This window comes from Schistocerca piceifrons, chromosome 4, assembly GCF_021461385.2.
Source record: "Schistocerca piceifrons isolate TAMUIC-IGC-003096 chromosome 4, iqSchPice1.1, whole genome shotgun sequence".
NCBI classification, from domain to species: domain Eukaryota; kingdom Metazoa; phylum Arthropoda; class Insecta; order Orthoptera; family Acrididae; genus Schistocerca; species Schistocerca piceifrons.
The window spans coordinates 338242873-338267448 of record NC_060141.1 but is presented as its reverse complement, the minus strand read 5'-3'; positions in this window follow the sequence as shown (position 1 = coordinate 338267448).

Below are 24576 nucleotides of genomic sequence, written 5' to 3'. Positions count from 1 at the left end.
AATGGAACAATAAGAAAGTTCATAGAGAAGCTGTGGCTTTGACAAAAGAATTCTAAGTTGGTTTGTTGGCGTACATCTACACTTTTTCCAAAGATTGCACCTTGTAATTTAATCTTACGTAACGGAAGTGTGGGGCAATCGTTCGATTTGTTGCATTTGCTAAAGGCTGTTTCACTGATTACTGAAATGGGACTGCCAGAGTCAAGTACTGCCGTAAATTTTACGTCATTTACTGTAATGTGAATCACAGGATATGCAATGTTGTTATGTTTTACGTCGTGTTCCTGGAGTAAGATGTCCCTAATGTCTTCCATTTTTACGTAATTACTAGCTACGGCAGCTGCGTCGTCAGTTTCATAGGTACATATTGTGGCTGCCAGCGGAGTGAGTCATTGCCTATTGTCTCTTTGTTGGCGCGCGTCGTTATTGGGATTTGGAGACCTAATTTCTACAAATTCACGTTGCCCAGATGGCCCAGCTCTGTTAGAAACCCGCCAGTTCTGATGAAATTCACGTCTGTCGTTTTGTCGGTAGTTTACATAGTTTCTTTCTTGTCTGTCACGTGGTGGAGAATTTTTCCCTGAGTCGTAACTGCGTGCTGGACCATTGCGTCTAAAGTTATTCTGTCTCCCTTGATAATAATTGTTTTGGTTCCCATATTGTCTGTTTCTCTGATTGTCTCTGTGATAGTCATTATTGCGGAGAGGTGATCTTTCCCTGTAATTATTACTACTCTGCCAACGGTTGTCATACGGGTGGTGTCTATTTTGGTCACGATTTGTGTGGTGAGAATAGCCTTGTCGCGTCCAGTTATCGTTTCTGTCGTCACGGAATTGTGACGGATGTGACCTGTAGTGATTGTTTTCCTGTTTTCGCATCCCGCGACTGTCTGTGTCAATTTCTAATTCTTGTAACAGTCCCTGAAAAGCTTCAATGTCGTCTTTGCAACGTCCTGCTAAAATAATATGTCTCAAATGTTCGGGCAGTTTGATTAAGCAAATGCGGATGAGTTCTGAGGGGCTGTATGGGTTTGACAGGTACTGATTCTTGTGCAACATGTCTTCAAAATATTTGGCAAGACTGGAAAATTCAGATTGTTCGAAATGTTTCATCATTATGATGTTATGTTTTACGCGGTCTTGTGTGGCTTGAGACCAATATGCTGAGAGGAAGGCATGGTAAAATTCTCCTTCACTGTGGCAATCGTGAATGACCGATCGCATTCTTACAGCTGGTTCATTCTCTAAGTAGCCACACATAAATTCTAACCTGTGCTCCAATGACCAGTTGGGAGGGAAACAATGAGAAAATTGATGGAGCCACGCTTGTGGATGAATGTCGTTGGCAGATTTCTTAAACGTTTTGAATTTACGTGTAGTAATGAACAGCTTATAGTCAAAATCATCGTGTCGGCGAGTAGCATATCGGTCATTGTTACGTCGTGTCGGCGGTTCCATCTCAAAATTCGGTGTACCTTGCCAATTTCTTTCATAATTACCGAAATGCCCTGTGTTATTATTTTGTGGCTTTTGCGTATTTCTAAGTTCCTCTTCCCGTGTTGGAGCGCGAGTGTCCTCTGAAATACGTAATTCATGTATTACCTGTGTCAGCTGTTCTTGTACTTCCCGGATTTCTCTTTGGTGTTGCGTATTAATTTGATTCAGATTTTGTTTCAGTTTCCTAATTTGTTCGCACTCTTCTGTGTCATTAAAGACTACCGGTTTTGTGTCATTCAGATTATCATCTGCCTTCGTAGATAAGTTAGTGACCTGATCCGAAAGTTCGGCTACTTTCTCTGATAATGAACTAATTTCCTCCATGTGTCTTTCTGAACCAATTTTCAGAGTATCTACTGTGTCCCTTAAGTTTTCCTGAGTTTTTGCAAGTTGCGTAACCGAATCGGTAGATGCAACTGAGTCCATTTTAGTTTGCAAGGTCTCATGATTTTCATGAACAATAGTTTGCAGTTCTTTTATGGCTGCTTCGTGATTCTGTAATGCATTTTCATGCCGCGAAAAAAATAGGCTGAAAATGCTCACAAATTTGTGTTTTTACGTCATTACACACTTTTTGACATTTCGGTTCAATGTTATGTAACTCAGTAGTTAAATCTTCACGTGTTTGTTCAAGTGTGGTGTCTAACTTCCGAAGATTTTTTTCCATTGTGTCTAACTGTTGCAGCTTTTGCTGTGTTTGTCTCTGATTTTGTTCCATTGTGTCTAACTTTTTAAGATTTTGTTCCACTGTGTCTAACTTTTTAAGATTTTGTTCCACTGTGTCTAACTTTTGAAGCTTTTGCTGTGTTTGTCTCTGATTTTGTTCCATTGTGTCTAACTTTTGAAGCTTTTGCTGTGTTTGTCCCATTTGTTGTATTAATTGTAATAACAATGCATTGGTGTCTGAAACATGTTCCTCAGTGCTTTTCGGCAGTGAATTTGCACCGGAAACATTCACATTTTGACAAGCAGAAAATGTGTCTTGACTTATTTGAGAAAACGGTGAGGATCCAAAACCTGAATCTACAGTATTTGCGAAATCGTGTCGTGTCATTTCGGCTTCCTGAGGCGAGCTATTGCCGACCGATCGATCGATAATGCTTCCCTCTTCACTAATTGTTTCACTGTCCACGCCATTGTTTGCCGCCCGCTCCATTTCCCTATGCACAATTACCAAATTACTACTTTGAACATCAGTTAATTCATTACTCGGTGGCGCTAACATACTGCTTTCATTTTCACTGTCATTTCTCAGTTTACTTTGGAGCCTAGTATTACGTTTTTCACACGCCATTATTGTCACAGTATTTCACACGACAACACAGAAAAACACAATTTGAAGATCAAAAATAAGAGAACACATTAAAATAGCACTGAAAATAATATCTAGTTAATTGCAGCTGCGAAATACTTGCTGCAAATCTACATGCATGCCACAACTGATTTACTGTACAACAATGAAAGACTGCAACTACAAAGGAGATTCTCTCTACAGTTACGCGCTAGCAATAAACAAAATCTACACTAATTGCACAAACTACCAGAAAAAATCAGAAGATTCCAGTGAGGTATCCTCGGCTAAGGGTCGACATATGAAACGTCCCCTTAGAACTATTTATACACGAGACTTCCCCTTAGAACAATTATACACAACTGTGCTTAACCTGACACACAATATTTTGTTAGCGCAACGCAATCTGACTTTCAAAATTCCCTACAAAAGAATGGCCCTGACTAACATTAAACTATACCTTTCACAAATCACTTACCTCACAAAAATCTTCGCTGCTCAAGCTACTGCAATACAGCGAGCGCCACTACTGCCAGCTAAATAAAAGATTCAAACTATGGAAGGCACTAACTACTGATAGGGATAGTTAGCAACTGAAAGATATTTATAGAGAACGAACAATGTATTTACCTTGATATCATCATATATAAATATAGCAGTTCATGACAAATTACAAACCTCCGCCATCTCTCTGCCCACATCCACCACTGCTGGCGGCTCACCTCCAACTGCGCAACGCTACACGCTGTTCACAGCCAGCTGCCTAACACTACAATGGCGAGTATTACAACAATGCAAAGCAGACACAGACTGCCCACAGCACAGCCAGTGATTTTCATACTGAGCGCTACGTAACGTTGCCTATAAGAAAACATAAACAGCCTACTTACATAGAGAAAACATAAACAGCCTACTTACATAGAGAAAACATAAACAGCCTACTTACAATATGATAAAATTTCCGAATTGACCTTCTTGGCATGGTGGAACTACGGACAACACAAATAGTGTACTTCTTTCGTGGAGCTATGATTGGAACTGACCGGCTGTCTTATCCACACCATTGCATAGGCACTGTGTATGCGTGATTGTCTCCATCTTTGTGCGGGTTGAGTGACATCTACGAAGAATCTAGGAGACTGTCTTATTGATGCAATATATACACTCAACGTCAGCGTTCAGAAGATCTTGGAACCGAGGTGATGCAACACTTTTTTCACGTGTGTAGAAGGGATATTCCCATGACACTGCCTAGAGTTGTTCTTAAAAGCCTCCGCGAAATTCCTTAGAAACTTGAATTAATGGCGGCATAAAACTCATTTATCCGATAGCGCTCATCTTTAGTTGCTAAGACATTTTCGGGAAGAAGGAAGAGTGCAAGATTACTTGCATAGTGTAACGCCTTTATGGAACGTGGTCGCTAGAGGCGGCGTGATAACTTCGTTGGAGGAGAATAGGACAATAAATCAATCTTGGTTTTATCAAAAGAGCAACACCGAGTTACGGAAATCTCAAATTCCTTAGTCTGAGTGTCTGGAATGTGATCGATGTTACTTTATCGAAGGGACAATATCGATATTCGACTGCAGCGTCTTTCGGAATTACAGGATACTTTTATAGTATTGATTCGAAATAGAACTTAGGAAAGAATCGACAGTATTTGCTGTGTTACATCAGTGTGCTGTAGATAACTTCGTGAAAAATATTCTGAGTTGTCTTCAAGACTACTCTATTTGTCTGACTATAAAATGGATGCTCAATTGCGCCGATGAAGAACTGGGATGAAGACTGTAAACGTTAAACTTTGTACTGTCACCGTCTAACATAACAGTCGCTACACGCCATCTCGTTTTTATTGCCCACAACGATAGCAGCGCTCCAAGCGGCCAGCAAGCGACACTTCTGAATACGATATTGGACGAGTGTGAATAGTAACGTTTATACTGATTTGTAACATAGTTTTTACAATATGGAGTGTATCTAGTGCCATAAAAATCGACAATAAATGAAAGATGACATCACCGTTGTCGGTCTTTAGTTTCCTAAGAGCGCTGGGAGGTAAAAAAATGAGCATATGGCGTCGTTGGTCGGGAGGCCCCATCCGGGGAAATTCGGCCGCCAAGTGCAATTCTTATATCGGTCGACACCATAGTGGGTGACTTGCGCGCCAGCGATGAGAGTGAAATGACGATGATGCAACACAACACCCAGTCCCCGAGAGGAAAAACTCTCCAGCCGGCCGGGAATCAAACCCGGGCCTGCTTGCATGTAAGGCGAGCACGTTTCCACCAAGCTAAGAAGGCGGACGCTGGCATGCATGAACGGTACGTTACACGATGGTTTATTCACATTTATCTTATGATGTACAGATATTTACTCAACAATGCCGTTTTCTTTTAACAACAAAAAATGTCTAGTGAACACCAGAAGAAGTGACCTTTAGCAGAAAGACATCGTATATCAACCCTACAAAAAGAAGTTTTATTCACTTCAGCCAAATCAGTGAATGCGGACCGTAGGAAACCTATATGGAATGTAATATCTACATTATATAACGTAGCCATGTAGCCACCACATCTGTAGGTTAAGCGAAAACACCAAAGCCGTAATAATAAATAGTCAAAAACAAAACTGTTTCCCAATTCCACATTTGCTGCTGAATATGAGACACAAACGGCATTAATCTTCAACACATTCGCTTTTCAAGCAGAAGTAATTACAGTTACAAAAATATTCGTGCATTAGGAAGACGAGTAAAGTGTAAGAATGGGCGAATCATTAGACAATATACAATTGTTTTTGTGACAAGAAAAGTGCCAATGAGAATAGCAACAGGTGATAACAGATGTATATGCTTCTCATGCATAAAATACGTGTTTATACTCTCTTGCTTTCAGCGACGTAAGTTGCAAATATATACAAATTCGAAAGTATTTCTTCATAGATAAGCTGTAGTTGTTTTTACATGTATTTCACGATTATTCATGTCTTGGTAATTTACGAATGCATGGAACGGAAAAATATAACAACTATTCCGTCAATTAACTAGAAAATAATAAAAAACAAAAATTATCCTTACGACGCATGTGACTGTCTACTTTCTCACCATTTGGAATACTAGTGCCACTCCAGCTGTGAAACGGTAACAACTTTCGCGCCAGAGAGTGTCATGACTGTGTATATATTAATCTGTGATATTGTTAACAGCATCTGTAGAATCTGTGGCCAAAGATGAACAGTCGCTTAGACAGGAGATCTGACAAACATGTAAGTGAAAACTAGTTACCGTCGGTGATCTTTGGCAACAACAGAAGTATATAAATTGTTTAGGCATAGCAGTTACTGAAATTGTTATTTATGAGTAGAAAAAAGTATATTTGTATGGCGTTCATTTTGTGAACTACTGTTAAAAGACTTGTGTCGAAGAAGTTGTCGTTCAGCCTGTGAATGAAAGACAGTAATCTATTATTACGAACGGCATCCTCGAACTACAAGAACACAAAAGCGAACGTAAGCATACCTAAAAGGTGAGATCCATTGAGAACGGCAGAAATAGTTTATAGTAGGGCATAGATTTCAGACTCGTGCGTGTAACAATTCAGATATAAAATGTGCAGCTCGCAGCAAATATTCAGACGGGCTGTGTTGTGCTTTTGAACATTAAGTTTCTCCTTAAATGCTAATGTAATTTGAATGATTTGGCCATTTCAGCAAAATATTTCTTGAATCAACGTGTCAATGAAGGAAGTACGCCAGCCGGAGTGGCCGAGCGGTTCTAGGCGCTTCAGTCTGGAACCGCGCGACCGCTAAGGTCACAGGGTCGAATCCTGCCTCGGGCATGGATGTGTGTGATGTCCTTAGTTTAGTTAGGTTTAAGTAGTTCTAAGTTTTAGGGGACTGATGATCTCAGAAGTTAAGTCCCATAGTGCTCAGAGCCATTTGAACCATTTGAATGAAGGAATCACTACGTTAACAAAGTAACGAAAAGCCGAAAATCGTCAATTGACTTCGCTATCTTAGCCAATATAGAAACTGTACAAGAGACTGAATCTGCTCTCACGACGCCGCCTGCATCGGCACAATATGTAGGAAGAAAAAATCTTGTAGTAAGATATTCCAGGAAGTGAGCGTTGAGATGCGCAAAATGGTTCAAATGGCTCTGAGCACTATGGCACTTAACATCTGAGGTCATCAGTCCCCTAGACTTAGAACTACTTAAACCTAACTAAGCTAAGGAAATCACACACTTCCGTGCCCGAGGCAGGATTCGAACTTGCGACCGTAGCAGCAGTGTGGTTCCGGACTGAAACGCCTAGAACCGTTCGACCACACGCGACCGGCTGAGATGCACAGAACAGAATTTTTGTACCAACAAAATTTTGCTTTCTGGTTCAAGTGACCTTATGACACATACCTCTGAAAAGTAACTGTTATTTCTTCCGCGTACTTCGTTTCACCGTCTCGACTGTAGTAGCGCAGCTTTTTAGTTCTTCACAAATTGTTGTACCATTCACTAGTTTTCGAGGCATTGCGGGCTTATTGTAAGATGGAAGTATTACACGGAACATTGTGTCATGGATACCAAAAAACTGTGCTATGTAAGTATCCTGAAACTACACAATCTTTTCATTTCTTACAGATTTCGTTAAATTATCCCTAAATTTTAGTTATTTTCGCCAGCATCATGATCGTATCGTCTACCAGCACAATATCCAGAAAAAACTGTCCCCATGTGATGATGAGCCTGCAGTGGTTCGAAAACTAATTTATGGTACAATAAATTGTGTCAGATTCTGGCATGAGAAAGGGCATCCGGCCACCAACTGTGACTGCTAACATTGCCAAAACCCATATAATAATGCCGACCCCGTAGAGAAAACAGAAAAAGGCTATTAAGAAGAATAAAAAACCGACTGATTGGATGTCATTACCTGCATAAACCGCCAACTTAAATCACAGTTACAGTCCGTCATGCACAATCGACTTAGTGAATTGTAGTGTTGCACATTCGGTTTCACAATACAGAATTTCTCACAGTGGGATTTACCAGGATTACAGCGGACTGTAATGCATGAGTGGCCATTGTTAGCTCTTTTTTGGCAATGTCACAAATAACAGCTAAATTATTTACGGTTATAACATCCAGAGATCAGAAAACTAAATTTACGTTAGACGTGCAATCAAATTAACCATGTTCACGCTAAGGACTCACAATGTAACCAAATCTCACACACGACACATACTTACGTATCCTATTCCATTAATTTTAAGCTTACCTGAGTACATATTGTGTGTAATTGGAACATTTCACATTTTATTTGTGATGTGTAAATCTTTATGTGTATGCGATGTAAATGTTGTGTATGGTCCATAATTGTTTCCTGAATCACAGCGTTGCATTCAGTGATGAAGCGATTTGTTCTTAGATTTGTAGACCACTGCACTCACATACTTTGATAAATTATTTGCGCTCAATGACTTTATTCCAGAATGAATGTTTATTCTGTGCGTTGATTTGAAATTTCCTGACAGAGTAAAACGTGGACCGGATTGGAATTCGAACCCGGGACCTTCGCCTTTTCCGGGTCAAGTGCTCTACCGACAGAAGTATACAACTCTGAATCACGGCCCGCCCTCGCAGTATGTGAGAGAACTACTGTGAAGTTCGGAAGGTAGAAGACAGATACTGCCAGAAGTATAGCTGTGATCGAGTATCGTGAGCTGTGCGTGGATTCCTCATTCGGCAGACTAATTGCCCACGAATGACAAGGTCCCAGATTCTAGTCCCTATCCGATACCCAGTTTTAATGTGCGAAGGAGATTAAAACATTTTATTGGATGGTTTAGCTCCACCAGGACATTCACAACTGTCATCTAGTAAATTTTATTTTATTGGAGAACGTTGCAACACGAAAATTTTTCATTTGTTTCACTTATAATTTCAGACAATGTATGTGTTTTATACCACGTTTAGTAGCTCCTCTCGATTCCAAAATTTGCTTCTTGACAGTGATAATAATCTCGTTGTCGCACGATGAAGGATTTTATTCATTTTGAAAGAAATGACATGTCCAAAAGTAAAGCAGATTTAGAGTATCTGACATATATGTTTCCGCGTTTATTTTTGGCAGGTTGTATGAACGATCCAATTTAAGTACTGCTTCTCGTCATTCTCAATAACTACATCACTTAAAAATGGTTGTTGCGTAGCTTCCGGAAGTAGACCACTTTCATCCAGATCAGGAACGTTCTGGAGTATTTCTGCAGTTCGGAATATGATGTCCTTCGCCTTCGGAAGGACAGTGCTGGATTGCTCGTTAATCATTTTGTTTTGGGCCATGACAGTATTATTTAGAGCAACAAAGAAACATGAACATGCATAACAGGTGCTTTTTCTACTTAACGAAGTGGTAATTAACTCGGTCACGACAATCAAATTAATGGCTGTTATTCAAATCATGTTAATCATTCGTTATGACTAAGGAGTTAATTCCTTCGATCCCTTAGCTGCAGCAACTAGTACTACGTTAAACTCCTTCACTCGTTTCTTGGAAATGATCAAGTTCAGTTAAGACACCTGGCATTCAGTGTTACTAAAGAACAGGTGAAATGGGTCTTTTATAAACTGTGTCTTCCGCTTGCCGTTAAAAAGAAAATCACTAGTGCCACCGAATGAATGGAAAAGAATTACAAGTATAATTCACTTCCACGTCATTTTACGAGAAGTGTCCAGCCTGGAGGAGTGTAATTATATGAAAACTACCAAGATTATGTCAATTAAGTCGTTATTATTCAACGTCGGTGCTCGTTTCGCCTGTTCTGTAATGGTGAAAGGCAGCTTCCATGAACGTCCGCGTAATGAAGCTGTAATTTGAAATTCTGAAAGTTGCTTAAGGGGAGTTCTCACACTTTTGGACGTCACAAAAAGGTGTTAAAAAGAATCGGTAATAACCGTTAGCAGGAACGCTTTAGTGCTGCGTAATTGGTAACTACTTATGCAGGAATTTGCCTTCTTCCTAACTTAAACGCATGAGTAAACACAACTAACTTGCGCCATGTCACCGAAGTCGAGTGCAGTAAACTCAGTGAGACCTAGAAAGAAGAACCTTTCACTGATATGCGTAGCTTACTAAATAGTTTAGTGTCCATCAGTTGCCACTGCGGTGTTTAGAACATCGTGTTAGACGGCAATGTTTCTTTGCGTACATCTGTATACCACTGCTGTCTTGCAGTTGAGTATTAGATGCTCGCTATGCAAAGCACTGAATTCGACGTATTTTTACATCATCTGACTTTTCGCTAGTGAAAGTGTGGCACTAATAACTACATTTCCATCGTTCTATTAACACTGATGATTTCAGAGACGAAAAAGTGGCTTGGTTTGGAAGAGAATGAGGGACGGAATTGGCCATACCGTGGATGAATAAATCATCCTCACATTCGGATGAAGTGTCTCATGAAATAACGTTAAAACCAAACGAGGATGGTGGGACTGTGATTTGACTCTGTTTCTCTTGATTACGAATTCAGTACCGTAATAAGTGTGTCTGCTTGTACTATATTTTGCGAATGTATGTTTCTTTTCGTAAGGAAGAGTCGAAGTCTGTCTATGTATCCTGTGGGGCTTCTAGTTTTCCTCGTTGCATCTAGCAACACATTTACTTGTGAATGAGACTGAACACAGGGATTAAATTTGCTAAAATGTTACTGTTCTTGACTGGTAAAAAACGACTTTTTACGGTTACAATTGGTGCTACTTGTGTTAAGACGTGAACTATTGTGAACTTAGGCACCGACTGTTTAGCCAGGCCACATCTCAGCATAGCAGAACAACATTTTCTTACACAGAGGTCATGGCAGTGCTAATCTGCTTGGAAGTGCTGCTAATCTGCTTAGAAGTGCTGCTGATATAATTACCTAATCCAAATTAAACATGTAGTAAGAGATTTTATATGTTCTCTTTGGAAAACTAATTTTTGCGATTTTTTTATTGTACTACACAGCTTGGGATGATAGTTTATATTAACTACAGCTATTAACTATAAAAAATCCATTTGAGTGTTGTATTTGTTATCAATATGAAACAAAAGTATTAGCTGCACCAGCAGCAGGAGTACAAAGAATTTATCGTCTTTTCATCACAGGTTAAGAATAAAACAATAAGCCCGTTGTGTCAGTAGCCATCCCAAGGCCACCATGTTGGTAGTAATTACTTCGAGGAAAAGAGAACATTGTGCGCCTATCTTCTGTGGTAGTGTTGTGGCTCGTTTTATTACGAGTCGATGGTTGGTCGATGAATTGATCTTTGTACATTCGTGTATTGTGAATGGACAGCATTTCTGAGCGCCGGATATTGTGATAGAGGTTGAACTGAAATTAGTGAAGGGTTGGTGGCAGTGTCTCTGACTGGTAGCCGCTGCTTACACGCCTCACTTCAGGGCTGGCTGCAAAGAGTCAAACTGTGTCTCCTCTCTGTCTCTAGACGTTCTTCGGAATCAACGTGGGCATTACCTTAGACTGGCCAGCTGAGATTCTTTAAGTCACCAACCGAATTATTCGTAAGGTCCTTGTGTTGCTGTTGTAGGTTGCTCATTCTTTCTAAACTAAAAAGGAAAAAGAAACATACTCGCCAAAAAATATGCGTTCCACAAGCATCCCATTCTTGAGTCATGCACAGTTCGTCGATATTAGGGAAGTTCATGTCTAGGTGGATCGTAATATTCTTGTGCCCAAGACCATCGGCTGTGCATTAAGGCTAACACTGGAGAAAAGCAAACGAGAAGTCCTTACTTTACATACAGTGGTTTGGCGGGAGCTACGTGAGGCGGCACGTTGCTTGGTGTGTTCTTTCACTTTCTCTATCTCGAAATGGCTAGGATCCTCTCGTACTGACTCAGCGCACAAGTAAATAGTTCCATTCAAATCATACGACTGAAACAGATCACAAACTAGGTTTCACTACCAGCAGTTAAAGTTTTTCCCAAGTTGTCTCGAAAACTGTAACCTTAACTGACAATACACCATGCTAGACAATAGCTATGACAGTTCTTCTTTCAACAATCACAGACATACACAGAACCCAGACACTGAAACAGAAATCCGTACACATCTATATTGCCGGCCGGTGTGGCCGTGTGGTTTAGACGCTTCAGTCTGGAACCGCGTGACCGCTACGGTCGCATGTTCGAATCCTGCCTCGGGCATGGATGTGTGTGATGTCCTTAGGTTAGTTAGGTTTAATTAGTTCTAAGTTCTAGGCGACTGATGACCTCAGAAGTTAAGTCGCATAGTGCTCAGACCCATTTTGAACATCTATATTCATACAAACACTTTGATACCGCGGATGTACTCAACAAGAAGTGCAGCCAGCTACAATTCCGTGGGAAATTTTAGCTTATTGCCACGTTGATGTTGAGAGGCACCCACATGCCTTGCTCATACTGTGGCATCAAGCAGTAAGGCCTGCAAGATGAGTGGTCCGCCAAGCGAGTGGATTCATTCTTATTTATCGAGTAACATGAACTCTAGTACTCACAATTAAGTTACAAATTATTCTCCTGTATGAATATTACGCAACGGATAACGCACATCTGACTATTAGTAATTTACACAACTCTGACTGTTCACTACACTGGCAATACCACATTTTCTTTCTTATTTAACGGCTTTGATCAACACGTGGCCATCGCACTGAATATGAATGGCGCACACATTATATATTCTGGGTATCATGACAACATACTATTCGAAGGAAAAGGCCACCAATCTTTTTCTTTTCACTATCTTATTTATTCCGATAAATTCTATAGCCTAAACACACCATTACATTTTCTACAACAATTAACTCCAACCAGTGGGCATGGCTTTACATTGGTGATTCTCTATCTTATGGTCTCGTAATTATTTAACGCTACAGTGCACTTTCTGGATAGGATGGTGGATCTTTTATTATATCTCACACTTCGACTCTCACAACCATCATCACTAAACTTTCCTCCAGACCGAGCGGTACCGAAGGAACAAGCATAACCCACTACCTCTGAAACTACCTTGCTACTCTCCCATGCAAACCACACATACTTAAATTACATGACATACACCACACTGCAACATGGAATACAACACAAGGAATAGTCACAACATTATAATCACATCACTTTCAGCTTTCCCACTTCAATTAGTATTCATCCCAGTTTCACACGACACTGCCCCACTTCGTAACTTTTCTTTCCTACTACGAACTCTGGAGGATATATGCACTTCTTCCTGTGCAATGCAAGCCAAGTGGAGTTGCTGGATAGACGGCTGCCTCACCTTGCTTCTCTCTCAGAGTATTATAGTTTGAATCAAGCGTCACACGGAAACATAACACGCAAAGTAATATTAAGAACATATTCATCACACACACGAGTCCTCAACTGATACCCTGGACGAGTACTTCTCTTTATCCTTTATCTCATACACAGACTGAGACTCACACAGTACTCACCACGTGGAAGTACTCGTCTCTAATTTCAAGTCCTGCACACGCCATTTCTTAAATATTTCCAACTTATAGTACACACGCTAGTAATTCAGCTTAACTTAAGCACTCGGAAATATTTCAACTTATTGCTACACGTGGTTTCATTGTGACCGTCGGTCACTTCCGAAGATTACTACGATCCCCTTAATATTACCTGCCTGACATTTAATTCTCCCCACAAAAGTTCCTGAAATAGAGAAATTATTATTCTAAATTACTCTTAAGTATTTCACATGCATACCACGTCTCCACTCTTTTGTCTTTACGGAGCACACCTAAGACAGGTCTTACCAACACTAGGTCCAATGGCAGAGTGCTGAAACATGGCCGTTCTTCAGGTCCTCTCGCACCTCTGCCGAAGTGGGGGAGCACCTTGCTACCGTATTGGTCAGCCACATTTCAGGAGCTCAAAGCTCCGGTAAGTGTCATCTCTTTGGTTCCACCAAAGGTGACCAAAAGAATGTCTCAAAGACGATCATATATTCACATTCACTATCTGCGGTTAGCAGACGACCATACATTCATTCATTTCACAGATCTCACCAAACTGGATGTAGGGATTTATTTTGTGGGAATGCACATGTGATCAATTAAATAAATAAATTGTCATTCTTTCCCACGCTGGTATCCGGCTTCGCTGTATTAATTGAAATTGAGTTATTATTAGAAAAAATATGTTGTACTGACAAGAATAATGAAGTATGTTGTATCTATTTTCAATGTCGGGCGGTACTGTACCCTTTCAATGTGGTCAGAATACGAATTTTTATTTTACTGTTACCTATTCGAAGAGGTTTCAGCTTACTGCTGCCCGATGTATGTGAGTGAAGAGGAGGGTTATAGCGTTTTTATTCATTTTGAAACCCGTCTCATTTTATGATTTTTTTTGTATCAAGTGTTCAGGTAGGAAGAAATCGATAATAAAGCACCATTTCATCACATTTATACACTTAATGATCAGTTATATTTTCATCTACCATTACCATGTGTATAATTTCAGGAAACTGTGGAACAGATTTACTGTAGCAAGACCTGGCTTCTTCTTCAGTGTTCGTTTGGCGATTTCCATGGCAACGTTTCTATCTTGAAAACCATTCGTCGGAAGCTACGTATAAGATCTTTGTTGTCATGTCAATTAAAGTGAAAACTTTCAGCTTGGGCTTTAGTAAGTGACCCTGAAGGCGGCACACCTACATTTCTCCTTATTAAAAATCACGTAGAAACGCATTCGTCAATTTCGCTCTCCTTTCCTAGTCTAGTCCCTTTTCTGTCCATTCCAACGTCACTTTCAACTGTGATTACAAAATTTCTAGGTTTATTCCCTTCTGTTACCGATCCCCTCATTGTTCCTTCAGTTCACCACACTCTTGTATGTCACTTGCTTTGTTTAACCATTCTGCACACGATCAATCATTTTTAGTGTATCACTCGCAGAATGCGCTTTTCATTTCTGTTACATTGTAACAAGCACATAGAAATCTAGACAATGAGTGAATAATTTATGATCCAGATGATGGTATGCTCATTGCGCTTATTACCAAGCCCTGTGGCGTAGTCACTTTGTGGACTGCGTCACCGCGTTAATCGTGAGATGTATGTACAAAGCTTCTGTCTAGCAAAAATCCTGATAAGTCGATAAGACAAACTACAGGTTGACATTAATTACGTCCATATGTTTTGATTGTTCTTTGAGAGCTTGGAGGTTGCAGCAGTAAATTATTCTGCAGAAAAGTTACATGCAGACTATAATAACATCTTTTTAGTTTATAAAATATACTGAGAATGAAAAAAATCTTTCATGAATTTTATGTTGGGTGACATACTTTATACTGCGCTATATCCGAATCTGCGGTATCTCGGATAGTGCTATATGGGGCTTGTACTGTATTTTCACTTGACCCTGACTGACGGAGCGGTTCTCACCGCTACGAGTAGCTTACATAGGAATCGCAGTCTATATTTGATCGGTTACAGTGCGCACAAAGATGAAAACTCGTTCTTCCGCGCTCCATACGTCAAGGGAACGGGAATTAGCCCTAATAGCTAGTCCAATTGGAACTCGGTCAGCACCAAAACAGCACGAGGGGAGTTGCAGAAGTAAGGAATTGCATGGCGAGGAGAACTGCAATTCCCAAACCACTCGGCAGTGGTACAGATGCCCGTAATATGAAAACGTGGTGTGAAAACCATAAAACATGGACTATGGAACAATGGAAGGAAGTCGTTTGGTCAGTCGAGTTTTGTTTCAAATTGTTTCCAACTTCTGAACGAGTTTACGTCCAAGAGGGAAACATGGGAATTTGGTGTTGATCTGAACTGCCACATCGCAGTATTTGCTGCACCACATGATTACTCTGCAAGGTCGGTTTGCTGCTAAGCATTATGTGATTGTTTTGACTGATCAGGCCATCCTATCCACAGTCACCAGAAAGGGGGGGCTCTGAGCACTATGGGACTTAACATCTGTGGTCATCAGTCCCCTAGAACTTAGAACTACTTAAACCTAACTAACCTAAGGACATCACACACATCCATGCCCGAGACAGGATTCGAACCTGCTACCGTAGCAGTCGCGCGGCTCCGGACTGAGCGCCTAGAACCGCGAGACCACCACGGCCGGCTACAGTCACCAGATGTTTATATCATTGAGCCTTTGTGGTGTACTTTGAAGAGAAGAGTACCTGATAGCTATTCACTTCCACCATCGTTACCTGAACTTCCCAATACTTCTCCGTGGACAGAGTTGTATACGTTTCACTTGAAAAACATAGGGGTTTATATTAATCCGTTCAGAGACGATAGGAATCTGTTTTGAATGCCAACGGGTTTCCTACCCCATTTTAGGAATGGTAATGTGTTTTATTTGTGCTGTTTCCATATTTTTATCCAATTTGCGCTTTAACAATGCCTACATGCATAAGCTGAAATGATATATGCCTGACAGCTTTTTAAATATTAATGACACTCTGAAACACGTATGTTGTGTGGCGGCGATGGCGAGGCATTGCAGAGTCTCTGACCAGAGAGCCATTTATCGTGGCTAGTCTGCGCTTGACCGCGCGAGAGTTGCGAGCGGTACTCTGTCAGTAGTAGTCGTGCAGTACAGTTGCGAGCAGTAGTCAGTGGGCAGTCTGTGAGCAGTGCAGTCGGTCCACAGTAGCAGCCCAGTACAGTTGTGTGTGAGGAGTCGGCGGGCGTCGACATGGCACTCTGGTCAAGATTCAGGACGAGGTATATTATTTTTAAATGCGCTCAGCTAATAATGTAAATTAACTGTAACTAATTTGTGCAACAATCGCCCCAATAATAATTTTGATTTCAAAGCAATATTTTTTAACAAAAGAACTATTTAATTGAACGAACGATTTCCTTCCATTTCCTTTAAAGAAAAGTTTCAGTTAAATTTCAAAAAAATATATATGTATATTACTTGCGATGCAGTTCCTCCAAGCTGTGGCCAACAATAAGAGCAGAAATTTGACATGCAGTTTCAATGAGGTAAGACATTAATTATGATTTTTTGCACAGGGCCAAAGACCGATATTTTGGTTTAATTGAGTTTATATTGTCACTGAAGTCTCATTAGCATTGAATTGTTTTTCATTATTTTCGTGACAGCTTACACCTTGAGTCAGATTGCGATTCTCATTTTTATTGTCATTAAATTTATTTGCTGGGAGGTTACGTTAGGTTGTATTCTTGTTAACATTCAACTATTGTGTTTCAAAATTTCTCTGGGGAGCTTACACTTAGCTCAATGTGCATTAGCATACTTAAATAATATCCTTTTAAATTTCGGTGGGGAGGTTACACTTGGCGACACCCAGTCGAGGATCGAATTTCGTTGAGAGTCTTTTGAAAAACAGTCAGATATCTGCTCTTATTTGCTTAGAAATCATTAGGATTTGGCGCAACGCTTTTACTAATATTGTGACTTTCTTTCTACAGGTCAACGGCAATTCGTTGCTCTGTTGTATTTGTTTGTTGCTTTTGCATTGTGCTCATTTATTTTGTGAATAATTGTGACTATTGTAAAAATGCCGTGAAAGACTGTGAATAGTGTATCGCGAGGTATTATGTATGAAACTACCGACTCAAACAACTTTACCGATAGGACATGTGACACGCAGTGTAATGATGTCAATCCTGCGTTCACTGACAATCAATGTGTTCCAACCACTAATGATGACTTTTGTCTTAATGATGAACAAACGAACTCGGTTATGTCCTCTGTTGATTTGACGACAATCGATGACGCGGGACGCTCTATTGTAATGAGCGCTGCCCAGCCTAACACAACCGGTTTACTAAATTTACGTGATGAACACACAAATTTGTCTAATGAAAATGAACAGGATACACAAAATACGACGGATCTATTTAATTCCGAAATAGTGACTGACAGTGTACGTTTGACTGACAAATCTTTTTGCAAATTACAGAATGACCAAATGGTCACACAGAACGTGAAAATTGCATGTACTCCATCACAGAGCACTGAGAATGCAGCAGCTACTTTTGGTTTGGAACAATAAATGGCAGTAATGCTACAGTTTAAGAACGAATTTAGTGTAAATTCCAAACAACAGAGTGAAGATGTCAAACAACTTAGTGAGCAGAACAAACAGTTCAACGAAAAATTAGACAACAATTCCAGACAGTTAAATGAAAAATTAGACAACAGTTCCAAACAGCTAAATGATAAATTAGACAACAGTTCCAGGCAGCTAAATGATAAATTAGACAACAGTTCCAGACAGCTTAGAGAACAAATTAGAGCCGTTGCCGCGCAGTGTCATGACACTAAGGAACAGTTACGCGAGGAAATTGAGGCTTGTTCAAGAAAAAGTAGCGAAGAAATTAAATCTGTTGCTCAAGAATTAAGGGAAATGCAAATAGCCGCAACAGAAACACTTAGAGCGGAAATTAGTACAGTCGCTAAACAATGCTCTGAAAGAGCTACACAATTACGCGACGAGTTTAAAACAATGACAGCAGAACTTTCGCACACAATGGATGAAAAGATTGACGCGAAATTCGAACAACAGAACACACAAATTAACGAACGTCTTAGTCTTCACATACAAAACAGTGATACGCGTTTCCGCAAATTTATTCAGGATCAAAATAAAGTCAAACGTCAAGTCATGGAAACAATCACTGCTCAGAGACAAGAAGACAAACGTAAAATGTTTGCGAAGGCAAAAACGTATGTAGACAATAATATTGCCACAGTGTCCGACGAAATTAATACCATCAAACAGTCGAACACAGAATTACGTGACGAAATTTCGGATCTTAAATCGAAAACAGACACATACACAACCGATTTTCAAGCAGTGACCGACAGACTCGAACAATTAGAACTAACAGAGGATTCCGATGTCGTCAAAGCTGACGTTAAAAAACTGAATGAAACTACACGTAAATTGCAAAAACAGATTAATGCCACTGACACTAAAACCGATGATCAGGTAAAAATACTGACTGAAAAATGTGATGAACTGGCCAGTCGTATTGACGTCATTGAAGGTAATAAGGACAGCAAATCAGACGATACTTCACCGGTTTCATTTAATCAAACACCTGAATTTCAAAATTTACAGCAGACAATTAATGAGATCGATTCATCTAACAACACCTTATTCAACCTGGTTAGTGCCCCAGACGTAAAAATAATGAGGACAATTTTCAGCGTACATCTAACAACAGTCGGTCATACCAACAGCAGAATTATCCGCAAGAACCTATTCTCATTAATGAACCCGACAGTAGGTATCATCCAGAGCGTAATACGTCTGGAAGAAGTAATAGAACTGTTCAAATAGTAGAAATGCCACAACACCTTGCGTAGAAAATTGTCAATCTTACAGCAAGAGGTAACAACGTATGTACACAACTATAACACACCAGACGAAGCTGACTACGACGTAATACAGATGATTTCTGATAAGGTTAAAGAGAGCAGTGCAAATACAGTCGACGAACGCACGCAGTTACACAAAATTCTTTTACAGCAAGCTCCAGTTTTCGACAACATTCCTGGTACTATGTCCGGCTTTATGTATGAATTTCAAGTCAAACAGCACGACACATTTAAAGCAAAGCATTATCCCATTCCATATATCCACAGAGAACAGGTTAAAAAAGAGTTGCAGGATATGCTTGACCAAGGAATTATTGAACCGGCAGTTAGTCCGTACATAAACCCGTTACATATTGTTAAGAAAAAAGATGGCTCACTTCGCCTTGTACTTGATTCACGTCACATTAATGACATTATTATTAATGAAACAGATCGACCACAGACTTTAGAGGAACTTCTACAGAAATTTCACGGTACAGCTATTTATTCCACATTAGATTTGAAATCGGGATTTTGGCAAATTCAACTTCATCCGAATTGCAGAAAATACACAGCATTTCTTTGTTTTGGCGACTGTTATCTATTTTGTAAATTACCATTCGGCTTAACTATTTCTTCAGCAGCTTTTATTCGCGGTTTGAACACAATACTTCCGACAGAACTTAAAGACAGAATTACAACGTACGTAGACGATATTCTTATTGCAGAAACTAACTGGTCTGAACACAATCTGATTCTTGAACGACTGTTACAAACTTTTCATGCACAAGGACTCACAGTTAACCTTAGTAAATCGCACTTTGGCAAAACTTCTATAAAATTTCTTGGACACGTAATTTCAGCAGAAGGCATTGCACTTGATCCGGAAAAACTTCAAGCTCTACGTGACATTACTGTTCCTACGACGAAGAAGCAATTACGCAGTTTTTTGGGCTTAATTAACTTTTTTCGTAAATTTATTCATCATTCTGCTTTAGATGCGCCTAGATTATGCCAATTAACAGGTAAAAACAGTATTTGGCCATGGGATAAGCAAGCACACTCTGAATTCGTGAACCTGAAACATGCTCTGTTGAATGCTCCACTTTTATCGCACCCAGACCCTACCAGAAATTTTTCCATTGCCACCGACAGTTTCAGTACCGCTTTAGGCGTACACATTTTCCAGGAAATTGAGGAAGAAGGCTCAACAGTAATTAAAAACATCGCATTTGCAAGTCGCATTTTGTCACCTGCTGAACGAAATTATTCCGTTACAGAACTGGAAACATTATGTGTTGTATGGGCTTTCACGAGATTTAGGCACTTTCTTTATGGCAGACATACCACCATCTACACAGACCACAGAGCGATACAATTTTTACTTTCGGCTAAATTCACACACGATAGATTAAGTAGATGGAAACTTTATTTACAAGAATTTAATTTTACGATTGTCCACATTCCCGGCACACAAAATGTTATAGCAGACGCACTATCGCGTTCTCTGAGCAACAATCAGCAAGACGTAGCAACCAACTTCTGCAAAGCAAATTTCAGTGTCATGTACATTCAACAAGTAGCACTTGAAAATTTTATTTCGTCGTCATTACAGGACATAGCACAAGAACAAAATAAAGACAACGTGTGGAAAGAAATTAAACACCTTTGGCAAGATAGGAATAATGTTACGATTAGAAACCATTACACTGTACGCAATGACATTCTGTTTCGCCGCTCTCATCCTGACAGCAACAACTGGTTATTATGCATTCCTGACGAACTGGTTAACAAATTAATCTGGTACACTCATTTAAGTTACGCACATTACGGAGCACGAAAATGTTTTCTTATACTGAGACAGAACTATTATTTTACCAACATGGAGAAACGTATACGACGAGTTTTAGCGTCTTGTAAAATTTGCCAGAAAGCTAAGTCAGACACCACTTCACATATTCCTCCATTATATCCTATTATACCTGTTAAATTAAGACACATGGCCGCTGTAGACATTTTTGGTCCGATTCCGAGAACTAACAGAGGTTTTTGCTACATCTTTGTCGCTGTTGAACTCACTTCAAAATTTGTTACTTTCACTCCATTACGCAAAGCTACTGCTAAAACTGTTTCGAAAGCATTTGTAAAACATTTTCTATTTCATGTAGGGCATGTGATGAAAGTAATTTCTGACAATGGATCACAATTTCGTTCTGCTATATGGACACGTATGTTACGAGCTAGAAACATTTCTCCGATTTATATATCCAAGTACCATGCCTCTTCGAACCCCTGTGAAAGATTAATGAAAGAAATTGGTAAACTGTGTAGAATATACTGCCACAAAAGACATATTGATTGGGACACACAGATATTCTCATTCCAAGATGTAATTAATTCCATTCCAAATGAATCCACTATGCTATCTCCGTCTGTTATACTGAAAAACGTTGAGCCACCAAACAAAATTAAAGAATTAGTAAACTTCCCTACCTGTCGTCGACTAAGACACCACGAAATAATTGACCTTGCGCTGAACAACATCAAACGTGCCGCAGAGCGCCGAAGAAGACAACAAAAACAGGTTTGTAGACGCCGAGACTTTCACATTGGACAGAAGATATTAGTGCGTACACACTATTTATCCAACAAAATAAAAGGTAGGTGCAGTAAATTTGAACTTCTATACGCAGGACCATATCGGATTCGCAGCATTCCTCATCCCAATGTGGTACACGTCGAAACTTTGAGAACCAGAAAATCGAAAGGCAACCACCATTGGTCAAATATTAAACCCTTTATTGAATGAAGACACTTTATGATTCAACACACTATGATGCCATTTACTAATGCAATTATATTCACATGACTAATTATTGATGATTATCGTATTTTTCTTGGCAAGTGTCCGGCAAGGTAAGGTTAGCAGGTCGCTTTTCTTGTCGTTACACATCAGACCGTGCATATTTTTCCAGATGAACTTCCGTATTTTATGAATAATTATGCAATTCTATGTAATGACGTATTAATTTTATCAAATTCTCTCTCCATTAAAGTCTTTAATTCTCGCCTCTATTAACTACACTACATACAAGCTGAACACAACGAACGTCACATTTTGTCTTTTTACGTACGATTGTTTTCATGTTTTGTTTATATGCACTGTGAAATAGTTAAGGTATAACACACCAGTTGGTTTTGACATTCATTTTGCCCTATGACATCTCAAGATCGTGCTGTTTTACGTTTTTTGCTGCTGCATTGTATTATTCTGTGTACATTTTTGCATCTGAACACTGTCAATGTCTTTGACATATTACGTTTTCTGTCATGTTATGCTGTATGGTTAATTGTGTCACCATAAACCAGTCATTATTTAGTGGGTATATGATTTAAATGCAAGACATTAATCTTTGTTCATCAATTTCAGAAAGAAATGATGCGTGTAAGAAATAAATTCAACAGAAATGGGAATTTCACCTACGGAATAAACGAAAGAAGATGCAATAACTTTATGAGGAAGAGTAAATGGATCAGTATTAACAAGCATTAACAAGAATATACTATACTCTTCGTAGAATAGCAGTCTTAACCAATTTTTTCTTTCAGAATACAAGGTGATTGATGCAGGCTGTCAGACAGAACTACACATCTTAGTTTTAGTGGTGAAATATGCTAGAGATAAGGAATAGTTGTATAATGAGTAATGAAGTGATTTTTTGCAGATGATAATGAATGCTGATGAATAATGATGAAGAATATGCTGCTATGAATAATGAAGTTTTTCTTTACAGGTGATGATGGTAATGGAGTTTTTGATGATATGGATAATGAAGTTTTCTTTGCAGATGAGGATAATGTTGAAGTTATATTTAGGCTATGTGGTTATTTAAGTATTTGTTGCAGTTCGTTTTGACAGCAAGTGTTATATTGCACAGTATAATGACTGAAGGTTTTGGAAAGGACAGCTATGGAACACATTTTTTATACACATTTCACTACCTGTTAATTCGAGGTTCACTACTTTTCAGCATAAAATGCATTTCTCTTTTCAGCTTAATAATCCATTTTTATATATTTTTTGCAGGAGAAATTATTTATGAGATTAATGTGCTATAAGCAGTTGTTTATTAAATCTATTAATGTGGTTACACATACTCTACTTGTTTCATAATCTTGCCACAACTGACTTATGACGAATGACGTTACACATTTTTCATTTATACCAATAACCCAGAAGCAAATTCTTCTCTCTTGCTTTCCCCTATAATTACCCTAAGCAATGCATTGCTAACACAAAAATGTATTACCAGTCCCAAATAATGTTACTAGTTTAAGGGAATTCTGAATAATACTGATCAGCTCTGAATAGTATGTCACTTCAGTAATGACTTCTTAATGATACAAAAAAAAAATTTATAAAGTAATGCTTTGTAACGGGCAAATAACTGCCACAGTTTATTGTAATGAGACTACTTATAATGCCCATGATTATTAATACTATGACTGTAATTAACTGATTTTTAATCATGACTTCTTAATGGTGTGTATCACCAGTTTCAAATAATGCTACTCATTTAAGAAAGTTCTGAATAATACTGAATGATGAACAATGTTTTATACTATTCAATACTTACTGGCCACTGAGTGCCAATAATTAATCTAATCAAATGAATTATGACCTTTCATGTTTTGGTAACTGGCCAACGAGTGCCAATAATTAATGTCACTAAATGAATTACGTTAATAATTATGCCATTAATTAGCTCCTGTTTTCAATTATGACTTTTCATGTTCTATAACTGGCCACTGAGTGCCAATAATTAATGTCACTAAATGAATTATGTTATTAATTATGCCATTAATTAGCTCTTGTTTTCAATGTTGACTTTTCATGTTTTGGTAAATGGCCAATGAGTGCCAATAATTTGTATCACTCAATGTATTATGTTAATGCTAGGCCAATAATTGACTCTCCTTTTCAATTAAGACTTCTGATGAACATTATTCTGTCATACTAAATATGCTTTGTAACTGGCCAAGGACTGCCACTGTTTATTGTAATACGATTACCCATGATGCCAATAATTTAATTTTATGAACATTATTCTGTAATACTACATACTTGGTACAGAAATGTTCAATAACTGGGCTATGAATGCCGCAAACTACTACTGTAATTCTCAATGAAGCCTATTATGTGAGTTAATGTCCTTCACCTTATGAGCTAACTACTCTGAATTACTGCAATGTCCATTTGTCCTGTCCATCCTCATGATCATGGAGCACTATATTTGGTTTTTGCACTAATTCTACGTTGGTGTGCCTTGTAAGAGCGTGGTGTTGACACGACATGCTGTCCACCACCGTGAGCGATGAAGACGTTATTATGGTCCCACTGTTTGGTGTACCTAATGTA